Consider the following 25897-nt stretch of genomic DNA (forward strand, 5'->3'; position numbering starts at 1 on the left):
ATTAAATGCCGAGAGTTCTGCATGCGCATATGAAAGCAAGTACAGCCTACTATGTTTACGGAAGCGGATCTGTATCAGAAAGGCCCCAGAAGGAAGATGAATACGAAAGTAAAATGTTTATATTGCGCGAAGCAGACGGGATGGCAACAGAAACACAGACGCACTCACAAAACGCACAAACTGCGCTTTCTGTGTGCGCCTATGTTTCTGTTTCCGTATCGTCTTCGCGCAGTTTAAACATTTTGCAGAATCTATGAACCAACTATAGCCCAGCAACATGTCTTACGACAGTAAAAAATTACAAGAAAATATATGATGTAGAAGTAAGACAAACGTGATGGGTATTTATGTAAATAGGCTAGAGCTTGTGAAATAAACCTATGTTTTGATGGTATCGAAAAAAAAGAGCTATAAACACAGACAGATTCCCGCCTCATGCCCTGAGCGCGTATTTGTGATGGCTGAGTTATCACCTACGAGCACTGTCTTCCTTCCTAGCTGTCTCCGGCATCTTTCAGTCCATTTTCTTCCTTTCTCAGACTGCTGACCAATGTTCAGGCGTAAACTGCGAGTTAGAGAGCTTTGGTGTGCTCAGAAGACTTGCATATTCCAAATCCACCAATCTCTCTCCCTCCTGTCTCTCTGTCTCTCTTTTTCACACACACGCATACAAATCAGCTTCAGAATGCATGAGGGAACGCGCAACGAGCGATATGATGAAAACTGTTATGCGTAAACAAAAGAGCCAAGGACACAGCAGTGCAGATTAGAGACGAAACGGTGGTAGCCGATAATCTAGTCGAGATTCTGGGATAACCCATATCCCGAGGAATGTCGACGTTTAGAATTAACGCAATGGAGTAAGGCAACGCAGACACATGAAGTGGCAAACTCGCTGCCAAGTGATACTACGACACAGTATACTATGACACAGCGTATGTTGTTGTAATAACGGCATCCCATTTGATACTCCGTAGTATTTTTGCTATCCTGCGTGCCACTTCGGTACAATGTCTCTCCACCACGCCGCCACGCTGTACGCAGAGGTATCCGTTGCGAATGGGGTAATATTGCTTTGATGTATTTGAGGCTACATAGACTCTGTTTGACCATATTATGAAAACATTTTGGGGGATAAACAAAGAACTGGCACATACCCTCTCCCCACCCTCTCCCTCCATCCCATGCTTCATCCAACTTTATTGTCCGGTAGGATTGTTGTGCGGATTCACAGGATGTCTTATAAAAGCAGAAACGTCCCTTTGTCGCTGCAGTTGTAACCTGAAAGTCTGATTTTCAAAGAATTATACAAGTTGTCTAAATGGTGGTAATTAGTACAGCTTACAGGTTATGCGGACGCAGGCTCGACGTCTTTAATCACCGTTGGCCTCAATTTATGACTCGATTTGCGCATCTGCGTGAAGGCGCCTGGTCGCGTTATGTTGGCTGCCAAAGAAATCGATCTTGTTCTTTTTTTAATGCCAATAGCATCATTTTCCTACTTCAGCCGTTTTGAGCCTATCTATGTATCAATCTATCTATCTGTATATATAGCCTATTACACCAACCCAGTGCCCCAAGTTGTCTACCTTCTTGGGCGGCTGTAGAAGTATGTGCTCTTGGTCAAGATGCCGTCGTGGTCATCCCATTATTGTCACTCCAGCCGCGTGATCTCACTGTCATCATGTCATCGTCGTCACACCATCATCCCCGACGCAGTCGCCAAAGTTGTCTAATAGCTCGGCTGATAGGTATGGGTGCGTGGACACGATGCAGTTGTGGTCGTTACATCGCCATCATTCCAGCTTTGTCATCCGACACTCTTCATGCCGTCGTCGTCATGTAGTCATCACGCATTCGTTATCATATGGGCATATATAGTGTTACCGTCGTGGTCGTTCAATCGCCGTCATTCCACCTTCGTGGCCTGACTCTCGTCATGCTGTTGTCACGCCTTCTACTACTCCAACCCAGTGGCCCAAATATATCGGGTAACTAGGTATGTGTTCGATGTCGTGATACCGTCGGGGTCATTGCATCGTCATTATCCCAGCTTTGGCCATTCCACTCTCGTCATACCGTCATCATCGTGCAGGCCATCGTCGTCACACAGTCGTCGTCATTGTCACGCTGTCATTTTATCACTGTCATCACTAGAGTAACGCCACTCCATTGCCGCGATGTCATCCTTGTCATCCCGCCTTCCTCCTTCCGTCGACGTCAATCTTTCTTCGTCATTGTATTGTAATCATATTGTCATCATTCAATCGTGATTATGCCACCCTTGTCATGTCGTCATCGTCGGACAGACGCGCCCTTGCCTTTTTGCTGTGAATTGGCGCAACCGTAATGAAACCGACTATAGACTGATGAACACGACCAATTTTAAACTCACAAACCCCAATGCGCTGCCTCAGTGGCTATGATGGCCTGCTGCTTTGTATGAGGTCGTGCAATGAAACACGGCTATCGGGGTCAGTTTGTTTAAGGCAAACTACAGTAACGTGTACATTTATGCTGCAATAATGTTAAGAAAGCCTAGATGATCAACATTATACTACGCCCTGGACTACGGCATCCCCGATTGCCCGTGTGCAGACTCGGATCTTTAAAATCAGTGAATGAGTGCTACCAATGGAGTATGCTCCGAGCAATACAAGTCAAGCACTTGTTTTTCGTGGTGTCTGTTCTTAAGCCGCCTCACAGGCTGTGCACACCACAGCATTACTTGGTACCTAATGAGGGTGTTTGCGCCCTCAGGTGCAAGCTGGAATACGCGTTACTTGGTACCTAATGAGGGTGTTTACACCCTCAGGCGCAAGATGGAATACGCTAGCTGGAGGGCACAAGATGGAATACGCTAGCTGGAGGGCACAAGATGGAATACGCTAGCGCAAGACAGGAGTAATTGGAGATAAACTGCAGTGGACATGAGATAGAGGCTGATGATGATGAGGATGTTTGCAAAGTCGATTACATCAGTGCACCGGTTTGAAAATGGTCGGCCAGCTAGAAGTTTAGCAGTTTGTCTTGCGCCTATAAAATGTATAATAAACCATTAAATACCAGCTGCACGCGTTGGTTATTACGCAATAGACAGTTTGAACTGGTTCGGCTAAATTCACCTGTATTTATATTCATCAAATGCATGTAAATGGCCATTCAATCTGCGAAGAGACTCTTGTTATTCCTCATTACTTTGCCCTGTCTCCAGGAATCGCACAGACGCCTTTGTTAACGTAAGAAACCGTAAAAATGCAGAACAGCCAACGCATCCCAGCTAAAATTTCAGAAAATCAGGCACGAGAGAGAGAGATTCAACTTTTACTTGGGCCAGCAACTCACGAGGGCGGCCGCAGACTCCCTCCACCTAGCAGACGGCCGAGATCCCCTGGGTCTCAGCGGCTGCTTCGGCTAGCTGGATGGCCCAGACCTGTTCTTGCTGGTCTGAGCTGAGCAGCAGGGTCTCCCACTGCAGGCAAGATTACTTTTTTTTCTCCGCACGATTGTGATTTGCTCTGTTTATGTAATGTTATCCGACCCATTCTTCTTGTTCGCTACGAGCTACCTATCCGCAATAGTAAGTAATTTCTAGAAACACTACACAGGGCCGGTATTTTGTAGCGATGCCTTTCCGATGCTAATGCCTTTTCGCGCTTGGTCAGTGGTCAGATTGACGGTCCGCTGATGTTATCAGCGGGATCAGCCGGCCGTGAGTGGTGGATGATAAGACTAGTATAGAATAAAGCATAATGCATCGCTACAAAATACCAGCCCAGGTAGGGCCACACATCCCCAAGCATTTCACGGCGACTTGCAGTAGTACACTAGTAGTACAGTAGTACGACTTGCAGTAGTTTCCTCTACAAATCTGGGGCCTTTTTTACCTTCGTTAAAATGTCCGTGCAAGTCCTAAGACCGAGACAAGAGCTCCTTGCGTTTTAGGAAACCTGATGCAGAAGAATAAATTCACTGATCTGCGAGGCTTATCTGACGGCGAAATTATTTTTCGAGTTTATAAAACAAATTTAATACCCTTAATGAAATCCGTTAACGGTCGCCGGCACGCTTGTTGAGCGTTATATGTATGTGGCTTCAACAACCTGCGTTGCCGCTGTCTGATTTCGTGTTCTATCTGCTGAAAATGGAGCAACCATAAAAATTTGTAACACGCAGCGCTGCACTACCAACTGTTCTATCAGTCATCTGAAACAGAAGCCGTAGCGCGCTAGCAGCCTCTAAATCCATGAAAGGCTGATGCTATATTCCCTATTAATTGGTTTAGGTCATCCAGTGTCTCCATCTCAAAGGTGGCGTCTGTTACGTTTCTTTTACTTCATCCATGTCGCCTCTATTCTTTTGCTTTTTCTGACTGACAACCACTGACCGATTTCATGACCATGTAAAAACTAACGATAATAATAATTGCTACTGATAGTGCTACTTCTAATTTTAACAATGATCCAATGCTATGAGTCTAACTGTCGTCAATCTTCCTTTGCATTTATAGAAATGTTTTCATGGAATAATTAAACGATATATTCTTTCATAGATACTGCAATCTCAAAAAAAAAAAAGCTTTTAGTAGGGCGGTTAATACAACCAAGAGTATTAGAAACAATCTGTAGGACGACAAATGAAATAAACAGTCAACAACTGTTGAAATCTATGCATAACAAAAACTAGGATGAAACACGGAAACAGAACCCCAAATTCTACAAACATAGCGACACAATGAGCAAAGCTAAATGCTGATGTAGGAACTCGTTCGATACGCGAAACACACGTTTCGAGAGATGGCTGCAAAACAACGTCATTGCTAAGTTTGTTCCACTCCCTTACGCTCCTTGTAAAAAAAAAAAAAAAAAAAAAAAAAAAAAAAAAAAAAAAAAAACGAGTAATTCAAGCACTTGCTGCGCGTTCGAAAGGTGTTATGTTTAGACCATGGCCTTGTTTTGTGGCGTAACCTTTAGGGAAAAAATATAAAATTCGCAAGATCTACGGGATAGTGCCCGCTACTTCTTTTATATAAAATTTTTAGACGGTAAACGGTTTCTTTCACTTAGAGAAGGTAAGTTAGCTCTCGCACTGACAGCGCTCATTGATGTTCGCCCAATTTGCCCAAATAAGTCATGGCTCTCGATGTGATGCAGATTGACAGTGGAATAGACATTCTGTCGCTTACTTATATGATTACTATTTTTTTCTACCATACACAAAATCACAAATGTCCTAGGCGACCCAGAGTGTTCTCTGGGGGTGGGCCATGGTGCAAGAAATATAAATTAAGGGTTGACACTCGCCTCCCGCCGGGCGGAGAATGCGCACAATAGTATTCGCTGTAGCCACGGCCCATCGGCCCCTGAGCCGCAGCACCCTCCCCCCCCCCCCCCCCCCCCCCCCACGCAGCTGCCGCTGGCGCATGTGCTACAGCTACACCGAGCTGTACGAGGGAGGAGGAGAAAGGTGCCCCAGCCAATCTCAGCAGCGGCCGAAATGGACAGTCCACTAGGTAGACTCTTACAGAACATCACCACTGGTCGCGCCGTTCGGCGGAGTGTTCTTACACCATGGTGTATACTTACGTATTGTCATGGGTAGTGTCACTGTATATAGGAGGTGCAGGGAATATATCGCAAGGGGAAGAGTTTTCCTCGCGCTACCCGCACCACCGTTAGCCGAACGTCGTCAAGTCGTTGCGTTGAAAAGTGATATCAATAGTTCTACTCAATACAGAGAAGACAACCTAGCGGAAACAACGCCAGCATACCAATTGCTTCCGCTCTTGCGCCATCCGTATATCGGCAAATGTGCGTTCCCACGACGGCAGCATTAGCGCATGCTTACAAAGCACTTTTGACCGCTTCGGCCGGAGCAGTGGTCTTACTTTATCGGACGCACTAGAGCAGTATGTGCGCTCACCCTTATCGAAACGCAATAATATATCTGCAGCATCTCTGAACATGATGCACCATGCACGGGTGCTGCTCGCATCGCACTGAAAGCTAGAAAGCATTTTACTTCCTGCCGTCAAGACAGTTGTCGTCTACAAAAGCTATTGCGTATATGAGCCGCGACAAGACTATCCCCTTTAAACCTCGCCGCGCCTCTATCCGCCATATAATATTGGGAGTAAACCTTCGCTGTAACAAATTGCGGTCACAATTGAACTTTACCCGCCGAGTTTGGCAACGTCATATTGTACAGCTATCGCCTTAAAATCAGGCGTCCTTTAAATCGTCGACGACATTATCTCTGATATCAAAAATTAAGCAAGTTATACACGTTTGTAAAACGTTAAGGCGAGAGCCTTATTGCACACTTGGCACTCGTTTTGTCAAGTTTAAGATCAATCATTGTGGTAACTCTCCATCGAAGCGCACGACAGAACTCACCCAAATCGCCGCCCCTACTGGTAGCGGGCCAGTGCCGTCAGCGCTTTCGCCGAGGAACGGGTAGTATTGGAAGGCTTGGACAGTCTCAGGTTCTCCTTAAATGCGGATGACATCAACCTATGGACTACTAAAGGGCGAGATAGCGGCATAGGAGATACCTTGCGAAGAGCAGATGACATAACAGAACCCCATGTATAAACCTTGAGTCTTAGCTGCTCACAACCTAAATCCGAGCTACTAGTCAAGCGTTACATCCCAAGACGCGAAAAAGCAGCAGACTTCCTCATCCCGGGTCTCCAAATCCTGTTACAATGAGAACCAGTCAAAAGAGTAAGCACACTACGAATCTTAGGCATGCATGTGCAAGAAAGCCGCAGTTATCATCATAAAAAATTAAGACACTCCAGGACACAAACTATCAGGCTCATTAGCAGAATAGCCAACAAGCGAACAGGGGTAAAGCAGAAGGACCTGTGCAAACTGGTTCAAGCCTTTGTAGTCAGCAAAATCACACATGCGCTCTCATACCTCGAATTAACCCAGAAGGAAACACAAGCGATTGACGGACTAATTAGTCAAGCTTATAAAGCAGCCATCAGGCTCCCAATCAACAAGCCCACCGAAAAACTATTCCCGCTAGGAATACACAACACCTTTGACGAGCTTTTCGAGGCCCACCGGAGGACAGAATAGCTCAGAATAACCCGAACGAAAGCCGGCAGAGAAATGCTAAAGGCAATAGGCAAAAACGCTGAAACCTTGGTGGAGGACGTGCAGAAACTCCCCTCAAAGATCAGAAACACCATAACCATCAAACCTCTACCAAAGAACATGCATCCTTCCTACCATTTGGGTAGGATAATAACTAGAGCCAAGATACCAGCGAATAAATACGGCGGAAGGCATATGTGGCGTATGTTGATGCGGCGGCATACCCATGTAATACCGATGACTTCGCAATAGCGGTCTCCAGTGGCAAACGGAGAAGCAATATCAATAGCTACCGTTAGAGTCAAACACTCCGACGTTGCGGAGCAAGCAGCCATAGCACTAGCGTTAACTAATCTTAAAATTTAAACAGTTATAGGTGATTCCGAAACTGCCATTAATAATTATTCGAGAGCAAGAATCTCAAAAACCTCTCTTAACATCCTCCAAAACGACCCTGAAAAACGGGGGGACGCAGAACTGATCTGGGTACCGGCTCACTCTGGCAAACCTGGTAACAAGGCAGCTAGCAATATAGCTCGAGGATCTATCGGCTGAGCCATGAGCAACAACTCCAGCTCGGCACGCAAAGAGGAAAGTGACATCAGCTACCAGGAAATCACCCAATACTTAAAATTAGCTAGACAAACGTTACCGCCACCTCACAATAGTCTCACCAAAGCTCAAGAGTTTAAGTGAATAAGACAAGTCCAAACCAATACTCTTCCAAACCCGGTCAGAATGCACCACATCAATCCAGACTAATTCGAACCGGATTGCTCAAAATGCGGCCAGAGTCACGATAGAACACATCTTTTGGAACTGCCCCGCACACGCAGCTCCCGAAGAACTCCCGAATCTTGTAGGCTTGCCAAAGTGGGAGACCCTGCTGGCCAGCTCTGATCCGGAAGTACAAGTCCGGGTCACAACGTGAGCCCAAGAGGTCACCTTTAGCACCGACTAAGGGTTGAAGATGAATATGCAGAAGACAAAGATAATGTTCAATAGCCTGGCAAGGGAACAAGAATTCAGGATCGCCAGTCAGCCTCTAGAGTCTGTAAAGGAGTACGTTTATCTAGGTCAATTACTCACAGGGGACCCTGATCACGAGAAAGAAGTTTACAGAAGAATAAAATTGGGTTGGAGTGCATACGGCAGGCATTGCCAAATCCTGACAGGGAGCTTACCACTGTCGTTGAAGAGAAAAGTGCACAATCATTGCATTCTACCGGTGCTAACATATGGGGCAGAAACTTGGAGGTTAACAAAGAAGCTCGAGAACAAGTTAAGGACCGCACAAAGAGCGACGGAACGAAAAAATGTCACAGTTTCGCCCTAAGGGCGAAGCAATGAATGCGATAGCAACACAGCAATGTCATACGAAGTAAGGTGAGCGGCTTTGGTAGCAACAACACGCAGAACTGTTGTCGACGCCATCGGCGTTTTGCCCGCGTTAGCTCAAAATGCGTGCGGCGTTGGTGACTGTTGCTGGAGCCTCTGATATAAATAGGCACTTGGTGCCGCAGCTAAACGTCGCCTCCCTTCCCTCCCCCTCCCCCACGGCCTCTCGCGCGTCCGAAGAAGGCGCGTTTGCTCTACATATATGGTGATTGTAAAGGAGAAAAGAGACGCCTACTTCTGCAGCCCTTAAGCGAGCACGGCGCCGAACGCGCGTTTGTTCTCCGCCGTGCGTTCACTCCCCGTGAAAGACGCGCCCCTCGCGCCCTTTCACTCGCACATACAGCGTTCGGCGCGCGGCGACGATTTCATCTCCAAATGACGTCATACGGAACCTCACGGCGACGGCGACGGCGACGGCGACGCCGACGGCGACGGCGACGCCGACGGCAGAAATCTGCTTTTGAGTGTCCATATAATTGCTATCGCAATAAAATCTTAGGGCTAACGTTAAGAGACAGGAAGAGAGCGGTGTGGATCAGAGAACAAACGGGGATAGCCGATATTCTAGTTGACATTAAGCGGAAGAAATGGAGCTGGGCAGGCCATGTAATGCGTAGGATGGATAACCGGTGGACCATAAGGGTTACAGAATGGATACCAAGCGAAGGAAAGCGCAGTCGAGGTCGGCAGAAAACCAGATGGGATGATGAATTTAGTAAATTTGCAGGTGCAAGTTGGAATACGCTAGCGCAAGACAGGGGTAATTGGAGATCGCAGGGAGAGGCCTTCGTCCTGCAGTGGACATAAAATATAGGCTGATGATGATGATTATGAAGGGCCATTTGGTCGGGTCGCAGAACCTATCACTCCCAGTACAGACAATAAAATTTTATCACTGACTAATGATGAGTGGTGTCACAGCCGTGGTGGAAGGCGACGATGAACGCGCGAGCAGTGGAACGAGCGCGAGGGGCAGTATGGGAACGCTGTCGTGATGAGCTGTGTCGGATCCAGCTGTGGAAGAAGGTGACGAACCGTGACACGAGCGCATCTCTGTGACCGCGTAAACCAGCCAGAACCATGGAGCCACCGTGGCTTCCAGGAAGCCTTCTTCACTCACACCCCGAAGGCCTGGGTTCGATTTCCACCCAGACTGAAACGAACCAAATTTTCATTTCAAAGCCACTTATTTACATTGTTTACAGGAACCTCCCTGAGAAATGTGGCGCTTATCCGAGCATTTGTTGACGTGATTTTACTCTTTGCGGTGTCGGTCTTTTTTTGTCACGGCGCAATGCGGGCAAGGTAACCGCCAAGGCCACCGTCAACATACGCACCGAAGGCTTTCCTTAATAACCCTCACATTAAAACGGCAGCCCCCACTGAGCTTCGACCCTTCACTGGAGCAACACCATAGCCATACAGCCATATACTCATAAGATACACATAATGATAGCTACAGCTTTGAAATTCTAGTAAACTTCCGGCACAAATTTACAAAAATTATCAATTTTTAGTGTAAACCATAATCCCACCTCATGTCATGTCCGCATCAGCTCGTTAACTTCTACCGTGTCTTCGCTAAATAAATAATGCCACATGCATTACATGCACCCCTAACCACCACAAAAGCACGTGTAAGTGGGCAATAGAGGAATTCACTTTATAACGTTTGCATTCAGAATTGAGCCTTCACACGGAATAAGCAAAGCATGTGGGATAAAGCAAGACGTAGCAAGGTTAATTCACATGTTCGCGAAGCCATGACAAAACACTAGTTGGTGAAAACTATGCATCCGATACGTCTCCGATGGAAACATTGGAAAAATTACAGACAACTCCATTACAATAGGAAAATGTGAAGTAACAGGCTGCTTGATTTCATCCCCGAATAATTGTGAATACGAGACTGCAGGATTTCTGCAGATTGCTTGAGGCGATGCCTGCTGAAATATGCCGAGGTTGTATTACCGTATTTAACGCTGTAGTTTCGTCAAATCTCTTTTATGCGTAGCCATAAAAATTAATTGCTATAAAGTCGTCATCTTCAGCCTATATTATGCCCACTACAGGACCTCATAAGATTTGATCAGTAACTTTATTTCAACAGCGGAGCTGTTTAAGGCCTTCATTAGGCCGCGTAGTGCGAACAAAAAACTGCGCCTGGCGATGACGTCACCGCTCGCTGCTTAGCAACGCCTCGCACAGCTGGTGCGAAGCGTTGATGGGCCACGCCCGTTACATCATCGCTCGGTGAGGTTACCACCTTATCCCAGGTTACCTCGTCCACGATGAAAGAACAATTTAGGAGGTGCAACTCGACTCCTTCCCGCGTCGTGAATAATATTGGAGCGCGGCGGCGAACGTCGTGACAGCGCCCCCCACCAAACGCGGGACGCCCTACGTATGGTCACGTGACGTTTTGTCGAAACGGTGCAGCGGATCCGTCTGACGCGGGGTACAGTGCCTGGAATAAGTATATTCCAGGCACTGTACGCGGGGCTCGCTCTTGTCGTCTGCTCGCGCGGGGCTGCTTGATGCCAGTGCGCCGCCCTTGCATCAGGTATACCTACAGCTCGAGTACACTAGTTGAACACGATGCCTGTGGCTAAACGAGATGGCAGCTGTTACAACGTGCTCTCGCTAAGCTGGCCGGAGCACCATGAGACAGGGACCGACCAGTACCACCCCAGGGAGCAACAATGACTTTTTCAGCTGGTCAAAGGTGACTGCGCCTCTAAGGTCCACGTAGTATTTACGCCTGCTGACCATTCCGCTGGGGAAATGCTTTTAGCAGACGTAGTCGCTTGTCGTCAGTTCTCGATACTCGCTTTCATATAGCTCTCACTCATTCTTGCAGGCGTTCAATGTCATGTGGAGCTTTGAAAGTTTGATCGTTTTCCGCGCAGTACTTATATTCGCTGTTACAGTTTGGGAAGACGCATCGGCGTCCCATTTGCGATATTCAGTGAACGCCTACACAGCGAACACTTACATCTTGAAGGAGCAGGGGATGAGAGAGAGAGAGAATAAACTTTAACTAATAAAAAGCACGCGAGTGTAGGTAACTCCTCCACTCTGCAGTGGGTGGTCCCCTCAGTCCATGAGTCCAGCGGCCTTAGCTGCCCTTCGCGTTCGGTTGCCCAGGTTGAGCTGGTCCGTCGAGTCGGAGCTGGACAGCGCTGCCTCCCATTGCCGCGTGGTGGGGTGTGTTATGTGTGCGAGCTGTGGTGTGTTTGCGTAAGCCCACACCATGTGGTAAATCGTGGCGCATTGATAGCAGTGTGGACATTTATAGGAATACAGCGCAGGGTGTATGGCGTGGTAAAGACTCAAATGTGGATATGTATTTGTTTGGACTTTTCGCCATATTACGGCTTCCTCTCGCTTCAGAGTATTATGCGGTGGCGGTAGTATTCTTCGTAAAAGGCGATAGTGTTGTAGGATCTTCGTGTAGGTTAATGGTATGGACTCTGTATGGAACTGCTCGGCGAGGTCCTCTCGCGGCTCCCGGTGTGGATGCGCTCGGGCGTAGCGTGTGCCTGCTGATTCCCGCGTAAGGACTCATGCCCTGGAGTCCACGCGATTTGTATGTATGGTCGGAGCTGGTGCGCTCCATTCAGATTGCGATGTGCGGCCCTGGAAATTTTGCCCCTGGAATAATTTCTGCATGCCATCCGAGAGTCCGTCAGAACTATGCCGCAATCCCAGTGCGGTCTCGTCGTGATGGCAAACGCGATCGCAAGTTCCTCTGCCTCCGCAGCGCTCACTCTGGAAACCGACGACGCCTTTAATTCGGTCCCATGATTTTCGACTACGCTGGTGACGAATGCGGTGCTTCTTGCGGTGCTGGCCGCGTCTATGTACCAGACAATGCGGTGGTTTCTGTACTTTCTCGCGAGTGCCTGCGCTCGGGCTTGTCTCCGTCCGATGTGGAAGTTTGGGTAGATGTTCCTGGGAATCGGTGAGACGTGCATAGTTTCTTGTATTCATGTTGGGATTTTTGTCAGTGCACTGGTCTTTCATACTGAATATCCAAGACGTTCCAAAACGCAGCGTGCCGCTATTGTGCGTAGTACTCTTTCCTTCTGGCTTACAATTTGGGCCTCTATGATTTCCAATGCGTTGTTGTACACCCCTGTCACCTCGAGGCGAAAAGTAGCCGTTCCGGGTGGGAGTCCGAGCGCTTGCTTATACGCCTTGCGTACGAGCCGGTCGAGTACCTCCACTTCCGCGTTACTGACATTTAAATATGGTGCCGAGTATGTAATGCGGCTCACAATCAGAGCCTGCACTAGTCGGATAAGGTCCTGTTCCTTGAGTCCCCTCTTCCTGTTGGTAATTCGTTGAATCATGCGCAAGATCTTTGTGGTCGTGTGTTGTAGCTTCTGTATGGCGTATCCTCCGCCCCCGTCCTTTTGTAAGTGTAAGCCGAGGATACCAAGTTAGCCTACCTTGGTAATTTCTCTAGGACCTATTTGCAGGTGGATGGTTGGTGCCGGGGCTGTTGATTGTCCTCGTGAGCGCTTCTAGATTATGAGAAGCTCCGACTTCTCCGGCGCGCATTGCAGTCTGCATGTCTCCGCGTAGCTTGCTACGACGTCTCCTGCCTCCTGTTATGCCTCTTGTTGTTCTCCTATGGGCCCTCCGACCATCCATATCGTGATGTCGTCTGCGTACAAGGCATGTCCGATCCCCGGTATTTTCTCGGGTTGGGCTGCGAGTTTCATCCTGGCCACATTGAAAATTGTCGGCGACAGCATTGCTCCTTGTGGCGTTCCTCTGTTAGGTGTGTCTACCCGCTGTGACCTCACATGTCCCAGCCCTATTGTGGCTGTGCGATCTGTGAAAAAAGCCCTCACGTAGTTGTACGTATACGTCGGCCGCAATTCGTATCACTGAGATTGGTAGTATGGCTTCGTGCCCCACGTTCTCAAAGGCTCCCTTTAGGCCTAGTGCGAGATTTGCTTTTGGGAAGCACGGCGTAGTGCAGTCAGTACTTCCGCATTGAGCTGCAGAAGCACGTCTTGCGTTGACAAGTTGGGCCGAAAACCAAACATCGTGTTCGGCATCAGTTGACGTTCTTCAAGATGCGTCTGTAGGCTGTTTAACACGTTCCATCAATTTACCGAGTCAAGAGGTAAGCGAAATGGGTCTTAGGTTATCCAGGCAGGGCGTTTTTCCTTGCTTTGGTATCAGCGTAATCTCCGCATGCTTGAATTCCGGGGGTAAGGTCCCTCTGCTCCAGTGCACATTTAAGAGTTCCAGTATTGTCTGCCCGCTTGCATCATCCAGGTTACGTAGCAACTTTTTGGTGAATCCGTCCTTGCCAGGAGTGGTGTTTCAAGTGAGTCTTGCGATCGCTTCCGTCAGCTCGGAACGCGTTATGTCCCGGTTGATCTCGCTGTTTTCCAGTCCCACGTAGTCAGCCGCTGGTTTGCACAGAGTATCGGCTGCCCAATGTATCTACTTTGTAAGGCACACAATAGCTGACCATCTGTGCCTCCAAAGTTGTTTATTACTTGGCTCATCGTGTGCTTGCTTTCTCTCTTGCTCTGGGTTGGATCTATGAGATGTCTGAGTATGGTAACGTCTTCGCAGTGCGCACCATTCCTTTGAGAGAGTTACAGAACTGGTCACAGTTCTGTCATGTGAGTTGCTCTGCGTAGCACTTGCCTCGTCCGTTAGTTTCGCGATGCGTATTTTTAGCTTACGGTTGTGCCGCTGCCTTCGCCATCTTCTAAGCAGACGGTGGCGCGCTTCCCACGAGTGTAAGAAGCGCGGATCCACTGCCGGATTGTCCGTGGTGAGTGCAACCTCCTTGGAGTGTTTGGCTACCGATTCCGGCTGTTCTCTAACCCAGCCCTCCAGATCGGTTATCGCTTGGGCTTCTTGAGTTTCTCTTTCGCTCCGGAACTTTGCCCAGTCCGTGATTTTGGTGGAGCGTATCTTTCTTATTGGGAAGTTTCCCACGTGTACCGATATGTCGATTATGAAGTGGTCGCTCTCTAGCGTCTCGCTAGTGTTTTCCCACTCGACGTTCCAAAGTCTGGACGCAAGCGCAAGATCGGGACAGGTGCTGCGGGCCGTGCTGTTGCCTACTCTCGTTGGATACGTCGGATAAGTCACTATCGTAAGTCGGTGGTGTTGTATCACGTTGTACGAGGTTGTTTCCTTTTAGATGCAGAGCATTTCTTTAACTCACATGTAGCGTGCGCCGTCCGTCCGCAACAGCTCGAGCACAGGTGCGCCCTCTCCCCCACTCCTCCTCTCCCGCATCACGCTTGCAGCACATGAATGAATGAATGAATGAATGTTTATTTTCCACAAAACATGTACAATACAGTGTTGTGGTGGGAAAGTGGGAAAAAAGCTGCTCATGGCAGCTTGGCTGGTCCCAAGAACCCAGAAACATCGGAGCAGCAGGGTGGAGCAACATATTTCGTAATGACTATGTAAAAAAAATTGCGATTTTATAAATACAACAACATTTATCATCTAGTCAATAAAGAAAGACATATTTGAATCATAACTGAATCAGACATAGTTTAAACACAAAGAAGGACACAACTGAATCATTTAGAGGCGTGAAAAAAAGTTATAAAGATCAACTGGTGAACACGATAGTACATCAATTTCATTACTCAACAGATCATTGAGTAGCCTAGGCAGTCTAGAACATAGCATTTGCTTGCCGTAATTGGTACGTGAGTGAGGTGTGTACCAGTATTCTGGAAATCTGGTTGTGTAGGTTGCTTTACGCTTGTTGAGTTGGGCTATTGACTGTATAAGGCTTATATTGCTTTTGTGTTCCTTTTTATAGGCTATTGCCAGACGGTACTCCATAAGATTTGTTATTTTCAACGTTCTAAGCTCTTGAAATAAGGAGGCAGATGGGAAGTCGTACGGCTTGTTACATACAGCACGAACTGCTTTCTTTTGTAGTACGTACAACTTCTTAATGTTAGTTGCAGAAGTCGTACCCCATACAAGGCAACAGTAGTTTAAGTGGCTCATAAATAAGGAATTATATATCAACTGTTTGACGGAACGGGGGAGAAAGTTCAGTGAGTAGATAAGACCAGCAATTTGGGACAGTTTGCCTGCAACGAAATCTGTATGATTATTCCAGGTCATGTGTTGGTCAAAGTGTACACCTAGAGATTTTATAGATTCAGCGATTTCAATCGTAGAGGAATTAATCCTCAGGTCTTCTTGCAAAGTGGTCTGCATATTTTTAGCCCGAAATAGCACTCCTTTAGTTTTTGAGGAATTAATACATAGGCCATTTTCTACTGACCACTTATATAACTTCTCCAGTACGATATTAGCCCTTGAGACTAAATCATTTGGATTTGTAGACGAAAGAAATAACGTAGTATCATCAGCATAGATTACAAAATGTGAGTCCCTATCAATGTTCACTAAATCGTTAACATAAATATTAAAGAGAAGGGGCCCTAAAATGCTGCCCTGTGGAACACCAATATTAACTGAACGAGTTTGAGATGCCTTATTGTTTATTTGTACAAACTGTTTTCTGTGATTTAGGTAGGATTTAATGAGGTCAAGGGCACTGCCACGAATTCCATAATATGTCATTTTAGAAAACAAGAGCTCATGGTTAATGGAATCAAAAGCTTTCGAGAAATCTATAAAGACCCCTAGTGTAAACAGACCTTTTTCAATATTATTTAGGATAAATTCTTTTTGCTCTAATAGAGCGAGCTGAGTGGATCTATTCTTGCGAAAAGCATACTGCTGGTTCGTTAACAGATTATGTTTATCCAAGAAGTTAATTATCCTGCAAGATATAATCTTTTCTAGGCCTTTAGAAAAAACTGGCAGAACCGACACCGGCCTGTAATTTGACAACATGGTTCTATCACCCTTTTTAAATATTGCGGTTACTTTCGCCGTCTGCATTTCATGTGGGAATACTCCTGACGAGAGGCAGATATTATAAATATGAACTAATGCTGGCGCAATCATGTCCAGGACAAACTTAACAGGTTTAATTTGAATATCGTCAGCATCACAGGCATGACTGTTATTAAGCTCGGAAAAAAGTGCGCGAAGCGTCGTAGTTGAGTCGCGCTCCGGCGCTGCAAGCACCGTAGCAACAGCAGGTGCTGGCTTGATAGCGCGCCCTCTCTCCACCCCCTCTCCCTCTAACGCGCGCGCTAGGAATATAAAGCGGGTTGGCGCGGGCTCCACTCGTCAACTCCTGCGCTCTCTTCTCTTGCGTTCGTCGGCGGTCGCAGTTGATAAGCGATGGAAGCAAGACCTTCAGCTAGTACCTCGACGCAATCCAACATCAGCGCCGAAGCACCAGTTCAAGACATCGTACCATCGTCTTCGTCCACGGCGGCAGAAGACAAGGCGGCGCGCTGCCGACGCCGAACTTCGTGAACGAGAAACCGCGGCCAGGCGTCAACGTCGACAAGCGGATCCCGAGCAGCGTGTACGAGAAGCCGCGGGCAGGCGTCAGCGTCGGGCCGCGGACCCTTCGAGTCGAGAACGACACGCGGCTGCGACATGTCAGCGTCGGGCCGCGGACCCCCGCGTACGGGAACGAGAGGCGGCAGCGAGCAAGCGTCGTCGTCTGGAGGTCGCCGCCGCCGCCGCGGAGCCCGTCGCCCCGGAGGGCGCTGGCGCGGAAGCCGTCGGGCAACGTCAACGGGACTTTGGGGGTGCCGACGCGCGCTTCAAACGCGAGTTCCTGGACCGGAGCTTCGGGTGCGACCGGGAGCGACCGGCTGTGGTTCGACAATAACTTAACCACGGTCGGGAACATGCGTAACGCGGCGCATCGCACGAACGCCTTGCGGGTTCTTTGGAGCGCGTTCGTCGTCGACGCCGCCAACCACAAGTCCCGACAACACCGGCGATAACGTCAGCGACGGCGTCAACGATAACGACGGGTTCAGCGGCTTCGTCGTCAACGGCGGCGGCGACAACGGCACCGGCAACAACAACGGCGGCGGATGCCTGGACGGCACCGTCGCGTTGGCGCGCGTCATCACCGTCGTCAGCAACATCGACGACGCAGACGCCGCTTCGCTGGAACGGTTAATAATACAATATAATATAATAATAAGAATCGCAGTGATGTCAATCAAATAATAACAACTTTACGTTACCTACTTACGATTCTCTTCTCTCTCAACCCAGACCACCACCACCACACCATCACCACCACCACCACCACACCAACAACACCAACACCACGGAACCCCACTATGCTCCGCATTTACACGTGTCCCTCGCGCGGGGGCATGCGACGGAGCTTTTTGGTATGTCTGACGTACCCCCACGCCTCGTGCGCAGCGTTGAAGCCGCATAATATGAGGAGATCGTTTTGTCCAGCTAGCTGCCTGCCTTGCTGCACCAAGTTGTCTAGGGGTCCCAGCGTTTACTTCGGCGAACTGTATATATTAAGTATAACAAGGCTCGTGTTTCCCCTGCGCTGCGGTGCTATTTCCGTGAACATGTGATCGATTCCCGAGTCCGCATAAGTGTGGTCTATTGCAGTGAGATGTTTGCTCGTTAGTGTGGCTGTACGTGCTTCTGCTGTCGCATGAGTGTGATACCCGGTGATCCTTGGTGACTTCCCTGTTTCCTGTAAGGCTATTGCATCCGGCGGTTTGTCTTGTTCGGCAATGTACTGCAGCAGCGTCACCCTCTTGCGAGTGAAGCTACAATTCCACTGCCAAAAGGTGATGCCTCCATTTTAATTATTCGGTTTTCTGGCCAATTTGATCCTCTTGTAGCATTTGCTGGAGGGCTGCCTCTCTGTGTGGATAGACTCGCGGCTTGTGGCGTTGGTCGTTTACCAGAGCGGTGAAAAGCTTGTGCAGTTGCGTTATCATCTGTCGGATCTCGTCGAAGCCCTTCTCCATTTGCATATGTAGCTCTTGGATGGCTTTCCGGTTTTCCTGAATATCTTTTTCGCAGGCTGTTACGCGCGCATCGATCGGTTGGGCTGTCGGATTCGGCTCGGGTGGCACCTCGGTGTTCATTTCCTGGACCGTCTCCTGCACTACCGAGGCAGTGGACTCGCGCTGCAGCGGCAGTGGCGGTGCTCGGGGTTCGGGCGTACTTTCTTGTGCTGGTGGCTTTTTGCGGGCTTCGTTCCTCCTTTAGCTTCCCTCGCAATTCGGCTAACTCTACGCACAGTTCCTGCACTAGGGCCGCAAGCGCCTGTACAGTGTTGTTGGTGTTTGCGTCTGCGTCTCGTGATGGCTGTATGTGTGGCTTGGTTTTGTCATTTTGTCTCTGTGACTTCGGGAGGCAGCGTTCTGCCCAGCTCACCTGTTGTTCCTTGGAGGTCACGTGACTCAGGGTTTTCGACCTGGTTCTGCTCTCGGACCTGCTGCCGCCTCGTTGTTGCGATGCCGCCCTTGTCTGGACCTGGTGGTGCGGGTACGAGATCGGCATCGCTGTCTGCGACACTTTCTCGGTTGTTCCGTCGGGGTGTTGTCTTTGTGTGCTTGTTCCTTGCGTGGCCTGTGCGACGAGCATGGCGCTGGTAGCAGTCTCTTGGGGCATTGTTTCGACGCCGTCGCGTGATCGCTGTCGCACAACAAACATTTCAGTTTGCAGTGATGTCCATCACTAGGCTCTGCTGCACCGCAACTTTCGCAGGTGGGTTTGTCCGGGTGCGAGCATACGTCGGTTCAATGTCCCATTTGATGGCACGCGTTGCATACCTTCCCCGTGTGTCGATAGGGTAGGCAGCGTAGCTCCCCTCTGCCGAAGGTGACGTACCTCGGGACCGTTCTTCCCTCGAAATGTATCAATGCGGTCGCACATGGCCCTCACATCCGCGCTTGTCTTTTGTGTGCATACAGCCCGCGCATGAGCTCCGCGTCCGTCGTTTCCTGAGAGATGCGATGGGCCACTCCACAAGCTGAATTCGTCGGTGGTGCGATATATGTTGCCACTGCATACTCCTCGGCACCGAGATGCACAGTGCTGATGTCTCGTATCCTATAGCTGCCATGTCTTCGCTTGAGGTGCTCACTACAGCGATGTTCTGCTTGATTTCTATCCGCACGATGAGGTTCTGAGTCGGGGTGGTGCGTGGGTATCCACCCCCCGTGAGTACTGCTCGGCCGATGACCGGGGTCGGCCACTTCGAAAAGACCGAGACCTTCCCTTGGCCTTAGTATTACTTTCAGGTGCTGCTGCGGGAGCGGTGGTGGTCTGCTGTTCCTCGGAAGCCAGGTTGAAGTTCTTGGGTGCTTCCTTGCTGCGTTGTTTGCGCCTTTTGACTGTCAGCCAGTCACCGGCGCAGTCGGTTGATTCTTCTTGCGGTTGCGAAGGTGAAGAATCAACCTCGATGGTTGTTTTTATAAGCTTCGAGTGCCGGGGTGAGAATCTCACTCCTGGCTAGGCCTAGAGGAGCGGTCTCCGCTTGCGAACCTCGAGGCTCCACAAAACCGATAAATGTGACTCACAGCCTGGATCTTGGTCGCTACGGAGGTAATACAACTTGCTGCGTCGAACGGCACTATTTTTAAGGGAACTGAGACGACTTACCCCGCAGATAGCGTTTCTTGAACCGGGAGCCCATGCAAGCACTGGCCGCTCCTCGCTTACTTCTTCCTCTCTCCGAGCAGGGGAGGAACTGCAGAACTTATGAAGGAATGATTCTGACTGCTCGAAGCTGAGCGGCAGAGTCTGCTGTGCTCTGCTGTTCCGTCTGTCCACGTTTCCCCAAATGTGCTGCAGAAAAATGAAATCTTCTTTCCCCGCACAGTAGCTATGTATCGCATACTTGATCGGCACTTCTTATAGCGCATGACTTTATTGCGGAACAAATTCTAGTTTTTCGTTACGTCAGAAAATTTGAAAAGCACCAAGGGCCGTTTTCTAAACGAGCATGGTTAGGGTTGCAGATCGTCTGATCTCTCAAGTGCGCTAGCTTCTTGCTCTTATTGCCGCATAAAAAGCATCGGATCCCAAATATTATTCTTGAAAAAAATATTTATATTTATTTAGTTATTTCCTCAATAATTCAAAGTGTGATTTTTCATGACGACATGTTCAATGGAAGCTGGTGGCCCTTCTCTAGCTTCAACCTTAGTTTCGTTTGCTTAACTTGGTTTGGCTTGGCTGGTTCTTCGCCAACTTAGCCAACCTCGAGTATCGGGACGATACTAGGGGTCCGCGTGCAGTATTCTCAAGGCCACTTCATCTTCCGACGTATAGCGTCGACGTGCGAGCGCGCTCGGTACGGGATCGCCACGCCAGCGAAAGCGCACCACTCTATAGACCGGCGACAGGCGTGGCCGACGTATCCGGCGTTCATCCGCGTGCCCCGGCTGCAGCCGACGTCGAGATGCGTCAGGCTGCATTTCGCGCCGGCCTCGTCACCCAGAATGAACCGCATCTGCGTCTCGTCGAGCAAAATGGGCTGGTGAATAGCCGTGATTAAGGAAGGCGCGAAAACCGACCCTTCTATATAGTCCAGCATGTGCGCCGCACCGCCTAGACACGTGCGCATTTTATACGAAACTAGGAGTTTCAGGATGATACTAAAGTGCGTACTCGCTGCACGTTCCGCCACCAGTATCCATCAGCCCATCTTGCTCGACGAGACGCGGATGCAGCCCATTCTTGGTGACGAGGCCGGCGCGTAATGCAGCATGTCTCATCTCGACGCCGGCTGCAGCCGGAGCACGCCGACGAAGACCGGGTACGTCGGCCACGCTTCGCGCGGTACTATAGAGGGCTCCGCTTTCGCTGGCGTGGCGTCCCCGTGCTGAGCGCGCTCGCACGTCAACACTACGTCGGATTATAAAGTGGCCTTGGAGTGGCCTTTGCAGTAGTAGGAGTTCAATATAACCAGTGCTCACTCGAACAGGACCGCTCTTCACCGTAGACTCATTGTGCGAATTCCCTGACTTATTACGGGCAACTATAATGTCGGCGCACATTCTCGATCCAAAATCAGAGCAGCTCCGGCAAGTAGCACAAGGTGCTATATCCGACTGCGCCAACTTGTAACAGAACAAGTGAGCAAGTCACAAAGGCCGCCGTCACTGTTTATTTCTGGCATATCAGTTCTACGGAATTCCGCAAGGTTAAGGATGATTCAGGAAGGGAAACATTACCATCCACCCGTATGTAGCATTAAGTTACCTAAGAAAAACCCTGCGGGTTTCTCAGAAACAAAGCTTCGTAGTCGAACAAGAATTTGTTCTGGTCCGGGACTCGAACTCGAAACTAACGCACTTCCGGGGTACTCGCTCTACCATCTGAGCTGACCAGGAAGATAGTAGATCGTAACGCGAAGGCGAATTAATCGACAAATCTAAGCACACGGACACTGAATATGGCAGATGAGTTCTGCGGAATTCCGCAAGGTGGACGAAGGGTCATGAAAAAAAAAAAAGCTCCCCACTTCTTCCTGTTGCGCACCTTCCTCGCTTCTTCTTCTTCGGTTCGTTTACAATAAACCTACAAAATGGGGACCAAGAGAAGGAAAGCGCAGTCTGGGACGCCTGAGAATTAGTAGGAGTAAGTGCTGTGATAAATTTATAGAATATGCAGGCATAAGAAGAAGCAAGACGGCGCAAGATAGTAGTAATTGAATATTTCTAAGTGGGGCCTTTGTCTTGCAGTGAGCATAAATAAGCTGCTGCTGGCTGTTGATGATGATGATGATGACGATGCATTTTCTTTAGTAGAGATGCAACCGCAGCGCATGCAACCATTCAAGCAATGCATTTCTCACTGCGATCAGCCCCTATTGGTAATAATTCAATTGCAAACGGAGCGTAGCGCAAAACGAGATATATAACTGTGAGGTCCAATTTTGTGGAAGCTCGACCGTCTGTTGATGCCAGTAATGTGAACTTTCCAGTGTTAACTGTCTGCAGTGTAGGTTCTCTTCTTGCACTCACATAGTACCGTTGCACTTTTCCTTCGCGCACACATTGGGTGGTCATTGCTGACTTCTGACAGGCGACACCCATTGACAGGCGATGCCCATTTCTTTTCCAGGCTCCCTTTGCCAGGATAAGTCGGGGGAAAAAACGCTGCGACAAATTTAAATGACCCCATGGGCTTGAGTACCAACGAGCTTGTTCAAACCACACATCATAATTGTTGGCAGGCGGTGCGGGCGACAATCAATTTGAACACTTCGCTTCATTTGAGGACAGTGACCTCGACTGCTCGCATGAGCGAGAGCCCCATTAAGTGAATAATTAAGCCTTTATAGCTCTCATTCGTTCGCCAATCGTTCAAGCAAGTTCTCAAAGCCCTCATGTGCATTTTCTGTGGCGTGCAATGGCTTACAAAAAAATGCGCGTTTGAGTAAAACGTAAACATTAGAGTGAAAGATGGATTTATTACAACACTTGTGCGTTTAGGGATGCTTGACCAGTGACCTATCGAATTCCAAAGGTCTGAAGATGCTTTAATTGCTTCCTCTAACACCTTTACATTTTATTATACTGATAAACTTCGAAGAAAAGCACCTTCGAAGTGAATGCTTCGTGCACGTACGCCTACTGCCAAAGAATATTATTTATTCACATTTGCTTTGACAGAATAAAGCAGTGTTGGGCAATAACTGGCAGCGCCGGTAATTCATAGAACATCGTAAGGAGAGTTCTGCAGATGCAAAGGAGGAAGGCTTATGAATCAGAAAATTTTGGTCCACCAGGCTGCAGCATGGCGCTATGTTTGGGTGGACGACATCCTGCTTCTCTTTAACTAGGTAATAATTCGTGCTCGCGTCCTGGTTAGCTCAGATACTAGCGTACCCACCCCGGAAAGCCATTGGTCTCTCATTAGGTCCCTTCTACTGCCAAGCTTCCTTTCAAAAAACCGAAATGAGTCTCCTTTGAAGCGTCTTCCTACAATCCGGTGGCAAACAATTTTGTCTTTCATAAGCAGCAACAGTGTTTGTGCAACTGTCCAGAACAGTCATATGCAACAGTCACTTTGACCGTGCTGATAACGAGATCGTCACAAAAGCCTCTTAGTTTTCACAACTAAAATGAGCAATGGCAACTTCGTACTTTTGTTGTTGTTGTTTGTTTATCTCATATAGGCTTCAAATGGAGGAACGAAGAGCTGCTAGTCTATCAAAGTGAAGATAACAAGTGTGCAGTCTTCAAGTCATTCACACTGGGCAGAAGTGAGTATTTAGACCTCCTATCTAGAAAGACAGAAATAAAGTAACTTCTTCCTGTGTTTTTTTTAATACTTTGTACAATTAATATTTTACAAATTAACTGTTTTTGATGATGAACCCGTGAAGGTAGAAGCTGTTGCAAAAAACTTGCCGGTAATCAAAAGCGAAATTATTGGGCTCAAGTTAGACCACCCCCGCTACCCCCCCCCCCCCCCCGCGCGAATGGCCACTCGACAGTTTGCATGTGTTCGCTGGCATCTTTCACACTCGGAAAATACTTTTACGCAAAACGTATTGAGCAGCAAAAATCTGTATCTGGAGTTTCCCATGCTGCTCTACTATCTTCTCATTGACACTTTTCATCTAACTATAATAATTGAGAAGTTGATTGTTTATTAGGACTAATTATCTAATCAGGCGGAATGCAAAAAAAAAAAAACCTGAGTATCTCCAAGCTTCGGCAAACATTACCTTGGTTCTGTCCAGGTACGTGGCATTTGCATATATTTAAAGTTTGGCTAAAGTTAAGTGAAACACCCTTTATATATATTTTTTTATTCTAGTGCAAACATGACTTATCTTTGTCGTGTTCACGATTGCTGAACGCGCGCGCTTATTTATTTTCTCATAAAGAGTAGTGAGAACGTCAAAAAGTTGGGCTCACAGAGAAGAAATATTAACTCCACAGGAAAAGGAGGGGAACAAGAAGGAAGGAAAGGCAGGGAGGTCAACCAGGCGCACGTCCGATTTGCTACCCTACACGGGGGAACTGAATTATCAGGCGCCATTTATGTGTCGGGACTATCATATATCTGTGCTGGCAAAATAAAGCTGATATGTGGGATGCATATTTTCTTCATTGTGATGCGTTCTTTTTTCTTCAATATACAGCTCTTGATTACTTCTCCGTTGACCTTCGACTGAAGAATTCTTCGGTAGCTCAAGGCCCAAGTGAAGAGTGTCGGCGAGAATACAAGAAAAAGCTAAGAAAACGGAAAAGTTACACATTGTATTCTTCAGAATGTCAAAACAACTTAAAAGAAGATCGAGAATACGTTTACCATTACCTCTGAATAAAGACGGTTGATTTCACGTTTCATACAGCTTCAAGTATACCGGGTGTCTCGGCAAAGTCGACCAAGCTGTTAAAAAAATCGTGCACCATGTGATTACGAGACCTGCGATGTTAACTAATTAGTTCTTGGGTGCCACCAGCCCAATTTTTGTATGCTATACACCTAGCGAATTATAAAATGACAATCAGTTTCCTTATTTTTGAAATATTACCGTAACTACATGTATGGTACAGCTCTCATTGCATCCTAAAGCATCCCACTCTGTCGTTTTCAGCACGCTATGCCCTGCGCATTTAATTTTCCTTGCGTCGCTCGTAGTGCGTGTAATACAAAAAGTGTAGTGTGATTACCCGCGCGCGTGCCGTTACGCCAGTGGCGTAAAAAGAGATTCGAGAGAACAAACTCTACTGATTGCCTGACTCGGCAATTGCCTGCAAGAGGCCAGCTCTTGCTGCTGGCGTTGGCTTCCGCTGATCGCGAGTTCCGTCTTCCGCGTGACAATTGCAGCCTGCGCGATGATCAGGCGGTTGCGGAATAAGGCAATACGCACTGGTTCTTTTTCGCAATGTTCTTGTTCCTCACATTTTTTTGGCACAATGTATTCTCATATCCAGCAACGCCAAGAGAGAGAGAGAGAAACATTTATTTAGACCATCGAGATGGTTGATCTTGAGAACGAGTGGGTGGTGTCCTCATTCCAGGACTCCACTAGCCATGGCTGCTCGACGTACTTGCTGGACGAGAGTTTCTTGTCCCGCCAGGGTATCACCGGTCAGCTGTACCTCCCACCGCTCAAATGACGTGTTAGGCGTCTTTAAAAGTTGAGGTTTGCCCCCGCACCCCCACGAGCAACGCCAACAATTTCCTGATCGCTACTCTATGGGATGACATCCCGAAGTGCAGGTGACATTGCGCCGGCTTTCTCTTTTCTTCTACCGATCTGGACTTCTCTTTGTATGTACCCACGCTAGCTGGGCATGGTACAAAGAATGCACACACAGTTTAAAAAGTCATGGTGTTTTACTGTGCACATGTCAAGAACTCTTTATATGAGTACGTTTGTGAGGTCAACATTTTTTGGCACCATCTTTTTTCCTGCCTTTACTTTTCTGCGCTCTTTGAGCCTATATTTTTTTTTAATTTTGCTCTCGTATGCTTCTACC

General features: G+C 48.2%; 1 long non-coding RNA gene across 1 annotated transcript in view; it reads left to right on the forward strand.

The window, feature by feature from the left end:
* Window positions 1–24755, forward strand: part of LOC125946784 (uncharacterized) — a 41524-nt gene extending 16769 nt beyond the window's left edge. Inside the window, exons 4-5 of the long non-coding RNA XR_007467877.1 lie at window positions 23575–23661; window positions 24550–24755. This is a non-coding gene — a long non-coding RNA (uncharacterized LOC125946784). The remainder of the gene's footprint in view (window positions 1–23574; window positions 23662–24549) is intronic.
* The last annotated feature ends 1142 nt before the right edge of the window (window positions 24756–25897 follow it).

Source organism: Dermacentor silvarum, chromosome 7 (assembly GCF_013339745.2).
Source record: "Dermacentor silvarum isolate Dsil-2018 chromosome 7, BIME_Dsil_1.4, whole genome shotgun sequence".
Classification (NCBI taxonomy): Eukaryota; Metazoa; Arthropoda; class Arachnida; order Ixodida; family Ixodidae; genus Dermacentor; species Dermacentor silvarum.